The sequence below is a fragment of the Nerophis ophidion genome, linkage group LG23, assembly GCF_033978795.1.
Source record: "Nerophis ophidion isolate RoL-2023_Sa linkage group LG23, RoL_Noph_v1.0, whole genome shotgun sequence".
NCBI lineage: Eukaryota > Metazoa > Chordata > Actinopteri > Syngnathiformes > Syngnathidae > Nerophis > Nerophis ophidion.
The window spans coordinates 9,399,020-9,404,640 of record NC_084633.1 but is presented as its reverse complement, the minus strand read 5'-3'; the positions used below and the strand labels follow the sequence as shown (position 1 = coordinate 9,404,640).

At 41.5% G+C, this 5,621-nt stretch overlaps 1 long non-coding RNA gene across 3 annotated transcripts in view; it reads left to right on the top strand.

The window, feature by feature from the left end:
• The window catches only part of LOC133541480 (uncharacterized), a 136,950-nt gene extending 131,584 nt beyond the window's left edge, over positions 1–5,366 (top strand). The window contains exons 6-8 of one of the 3 annotated variants that reach the window (XR_009803893.1): positions 1–74; positions 2,268–2,347; positions 2,600–5,366. The exon at positions 1–74 is cut by the window's left edge and continues 29 nt beyond it. This is a non-coding gene — a long non-coding RNA (uncharacterized LOC133541480). The remainder of the gene's footprint in view (positions 75–2,267; positions 2,348–2,599) is intronic. The other 2 variants (XR_009803891.1, XR_009803892.1) reach the window with 2 other exon arrangements.
• The last annotated feature ends 255 nt before the right edge of the window (positions 5,367–5,621 follow it).

Sequence of the window (5,621 nt, the reverse complement as noted above, 5' to 3'; positions counted from 1 at the left end):
TGGCCTTTAGCCACCATCCTACAACTGACTGTCTTCCCGCTCGTGCCTCTTGAACACAAGCGTCAAATAACCCTGTGAGTTCAATCCTCTCACTGGATGTTTGGACAAAGGGGGCTCTACCTTTCGCCTACTTAAATAACCACTTCCCCTGGAATGAAAACAGAACCCCTTATAGGACACTGGTATCTCCTCCCCGACCTGCTCTATTGGGGATGTCAGCTTAGCGACTGGCGCTGCGATACAGAGGGGAGACTTCACCCGTCCCTGTTGACTGAGTGCTGGATGTGAGTAGGCTGAACTTGGGGCTCGTCTCGTGAGGGATCAGAACCCCCCCCCAGTAATGACAACCAGCCCCTGACATTCTTCATAAAGGAAAACAAACAAGGACATGAGACGCAGTGCTAACAAACACCAATCCAAGGCCATCTGGGGGATTGGCTGGTGCAACTCGATGGAATGAGGTCCTGATGATTTGAATTTAGGCCCCATTTACACTAAGCCGGATAAGGTTATCCAAGGTAAATCCCACCTAACCTTATCTGTGTCCACACACAACAACGCCACCTTTTAAGACTACCGCCCCCCTTCGTCCGCGACTTAGAATGCATGCGAAGAAAATGCGCACGTCATAGTGTTGCTTTGTGTGCAAGTTCTTAAATTTAAAATATCTGAACAAAATCCAGTGTTGTGGTATTTCTATTAACTGGAATCAAGTGTGCTGTGGGGCCCTATTATCGGGAAACACCCCTGAGCCATCATAAATTAATCAAATCTTTATTAGAAACGCAAACAATGTGATAAAGAACATTTAACATAAATAAATCTAGGGATCTAGATATCTGGTCAGGACACTCCTCGCTCTTCTGCCTTCACCTTCATTGTCCATTCCTTTTTGGTGACTTTATATACTCTGGACCTCCTAGACATCGAGTCCGAGACATACATGGCGGACAATCACTGATACAGTCTGCTTTGCCAGTCCAAATGCATTCGCCGTTTTCCTCAACGACCCGGTAATACCAAGCGCACGCTATCTGTTTTATCACATACATGGGAGCTCGCATTCTCTTTGTCTCTCCTTGGACAAATGGACGTAATTTTTTCGCTAAGTAGCGTCACAGCTGACATTGTTGTCTTGCCGTCTGAGAAGTTTTGTATCCCAAATAGCTGCAATCGCTTTCTCTTTAGGTATTCATGTGTGATTTCCACAAGCCTCTGTACATGTAGAAGAAGAAACACGGGCATGTTCTGGATGACTCGCCTCCATATTTCCTAGCTAGGTCCTAGCTATGAAACCGCTTTATTATGAAGCTGGCTGTGGCGCATTCTTTCTGATGCCACTTCCTGTGTGGGCGAGGTCTTTCTGGTGTCACTTCCTCCCAGAACTCGGTTTGTAAACGATCAATGAGTAATGCAAGGCTAAGTGCCGGACATTCAAGAATTACGCGGCTAATTTACCCATCTAAAAATGTATCCGAGGAGTGTGGCTGAAACGGGGCTTAGGCTAAAAAAATATTTAAAGGGGAACATTAGCACCATTTCAGAAGGGTTAAAACCAATAAAAATCAGTTCCCAGTGGCTTATTTTATTGTTAAAAGTTTTTTTCAAAATTTTACCCATCATGGAATATCCCCAAAAAGGCTTTAAAGTGCCTGATTTTCGCTATCTGTAAATCCACCGTCCATTTTCCTGTGACGTCATCCAGTGATGCCAATACAAACAAACATGGCGGATAGCACAGAAAGATATAGCGACATTCAGACTCGGATTTCAGCGGCTTAAGCGGTTGAACAGATTACGCATGTATTGAAACAGATGGTTAGAGTATGGAGGCAGATAGCGAAAACGAAATTGGAAAAGAAACTGAAGCTATTGAGCGAATAGCTATTGACGCTATTCGGCGATCGCCTTCTAACCAACGATTGAGTGTCGCAGGATATCCGTACATCTCTGTGCCATGTCTGCCTTAGCATCGCCGGTAAAATGTGCAGGAGCAACTTAAATCCGTCGATTCGGTTAGTGTTTGTTTGGCATTAAATGTGGGTAGAGGGAAACGCTGGATGCAAATATAGCTAAAAAATGTACATACAGCTAGCCTAAATAGCATGTTAGCATCGATTAGCTGGCAGTCATGCCGCGACCAAATATGTCCGATTAGCACATAAGTCAATAACATCAACAAAACTCACCTTTGTGATTTTGTTGACTTTATCGTTGGAAATGCATCTGCGGGATATCCATACATTTCTGTGCCATGTCTGCCTTAGCATCGCCGGTAAAATGTGCAGACCAAAAGATCGGGACTTTCGCATCTTGTGACACTGGAGCAACTTAAATCCGTCAATTGGTAAGTGTTTGTTTGGCATTAAATGTGGGTGGAGGGAAATTCACCCATTTAGAGTTCGGCAATTGGTTGAAAAAAATATAGTCTTTTTTCTGCAACATCAAGATATATATTGACGCTTACATAGGTCTGGTGATAATGTTCCCCTTTAAGGGGTTAAACGACGTAGCATTGACATAGCCTTAGTCTATTTCTAAACATCTCCTGGAGGAAGAAAGTGTGCCGACCTGACATGAAACTCCATTCGCGTTGCAGGACTGAAGAGTGAAGACACACTTCTTCCTCAGGGGTGGGATGCGGCGCTCCGCCAACCTGATGGCTTCCCCGCGCCCGGCCTCCACTACCCTTGCCTCACATTGTTGCCCCGCTAAACGCTGACAATTGGTGACAAATGACCCGCAAACTGTGCACCGGTTGCCCCGAGAGACCGCGGCATGCTGGTGAGAAGGGGGATCAGGGAGGGAGACGGTCGCCGCAAGGCACAGGTGCCTGGGATCAGCATGGATCCGGCCTCTGACTGGAGCTGACAGCAGCGGAGCAACAGAGTGTGGGAGCCCACTGAGTGCCACCCACAGCTCAATTAAATGATGGAGGGTCACGGAAGAGTGGAGGAGCACTGAAGAGGTCAATAGGATGCGAACAATGGTCTTACCCTGTACATTTTATACTTGCATAATGTTACGTCTCTATTTGGTACTGCAAATTAGGACTTTGTTATCATGCTATTTCATCTTTAGTCTTGTAAAGTTATGATGATTTTTGTAATAAATCATTTATTACAAACCAGGCCTCATAAAAGTGCAGCATGTTTCAGGTGATATTGTATTATAAGAAAAAGTGGTAACATTTTAGTATGGGGAACATATTCACCATTACTTATTTGCTTATTAAAGTAACAAAGACTTAATTTAGAGTTATTTGGACACTAGGGGAACATATAAGGGTTTGGGTTAAAGGCCTACTGAAACCCACTACCACCGACCACGCAGTCTGGTAGTTTATATATCAATGATGAACTCTTAACATTGCAACACATGCCAATACGGCCGGTTTAGTTTACTAAATCACAATTTTAAATTTCCCGCGGAGTTTATTGATGAAAATGTCGCTGAATGATGACGCATGCGCGTGACGTCACGGGCTGTAAGGAAATATGACCGCTGCACCACTCGCGGCTAAAAGTCGTCTGCTTTAACCGCATAATTACACAGTATTGTGGACATCTGTGTTGCTGAATCTTTTGCAATTTGTTCAATTAATAATGGAAAAGTCAAAGTAGAAAGATGGAGTTGGGAAGCTTTAGCCTTTAGCCACACAAACACACGGTGATTCCTTGTTTAAAATTCCCGGAAGTGAAACTTTACTATGGATCAGAGCAGTCAAGCGAACATGGATACCGACCAAATGTCAACCAGCAGGTTTCGGTGAGAAACTTGTGGTAAAAAGTCGCCTCTTACCGGAGATCAGCTGAGCTTGCGCCGTCCATAAAGCTGCCGTCGACTTCCCTGAGACACTGGCCTCAAGACACCCGTGGACACACCCCTCCGACTATCAGGTACTATTAATCTCACTAAAACACTAGCAATCAATAGAAGGATAAGGGATTTCCCAGAATGATCCTACTAAATGTGTATAAAAACATTTGAATCCGTCCCAATGCAATTGCCTTTTTTTTTTTTTTTTCCTAGTCCGTCGCTATCAATATCCTCAAACACAAATTTTTCATCCTCGCTCAAATTAATGGGGAAATTGTCGTTTTCTCGGTCCGAATAGCTCTTGCTGCTGGAGGCTCCTATTATAAACAATGTGAGGATGTGAGGAGCCCCCACACTTGTGACGTCATCGTGTGCTACTTCCGGTAAAGGCAGGGCTTTTTTGTCAGCACCAAAAGTTGAGAACTTTATCGTCGATGTTCTCTACTAAATCCTTTCAGCAAAAATATGGCAATATCGCGAAATACTCAAGTATGACACATAGAATGGACCTGCTATCCCTGTTTAAAAAAGAAAATCTCATTTCAGTAGGCCTTTAAGGTTATTAATAAGCAATTATTCTGAGGTTATTGAGGGAAGACTCTTACTTAATGGCTTACTGGTTGTATAATAAGGCCATGCAGAATAAGGCATTAATAATTACTTAATGACTAATAAAGAGCCAATATGTTACTAATTTGCATGTTAATAAGCAACTAATTAAGGGTGAATATGTTTCCCATACTAAAGTGTTAACGAAGAAGTATTACTTTTTGACTTTGCTCTCCTATTTCTGCATCATAATCATTGTAAAGTAAAATGTTACTCTTGTAAAACGATGCGTTTTTTCCGACATGCATTTTGGATTATTTTGCATTCTTTCAAAATGAAAGCTTTTTGATTGCAATATTCCAACGTTATTCTCATAATATTGTATATATTATCTTGGGTAATATTATTTTCACGGCCTTTCTAGTTTCCTTATTTTTTTATATTCTCTTACTTATTTCCTGTTCAGCGCTCTTTTTTTAATTTTTATTTTTAGTTCCACCTCCTGTCAGTTTCCCTTACCGGTCCCTGATTGGCAACTTAGGCACACAGGTACATGGTTGCCAATCAGGCATCTTAATATGCCAGCCCGGCCTGCAGTCAGGGTTAGAAGATGGCCAAATGTTAGCAGTGTGTCAAATGTTGCTAACTGTTTCATGTTTTTATTTACTTGCTTATATACTTTTATATACTTTTGCTTTATATACTTGCTATTGTGTACTTCCCCGTGCATGTCGCTTTCCGTCTCCTGCATCGTATACTATTGTGTACTTCCCCGATGCTCAACTTGCATGTAAGGACATTCTTACGTGCATGTCGCTTCCCGTCTCCTGCACCTTGGGGTCACAACTACAGCAGCAATTTATTTATGTTACATTATCACATTTTTCTTGAAATTGTACAACTACTGTACTTTAATTGCACAACATATTTCTGCTAATACTAATACTGTACCATTTGTTATGACTTTTTCTTGTAAAAGTTATGACTTTGCTTTGAAATTGTTGCACCTTAATCATTGTAAAGTTTTAAAAAAGGTATTTGAACTTCAATATTGTACAATTATAACTTTTTCTGTTTCACCTTTATTTTTGTGATTTGTTTTTTAAATCTCCGAATTACAACTTTCTGATTGTCATATTCAAAATTCATTCTTACAAATAATTTAATTATTGCCAGGGAAATACCATACATTTATTATTGACTATTCTCAATGTTTTCTTGTAATTGCATGGACTAATGGACTAACAAAAAAA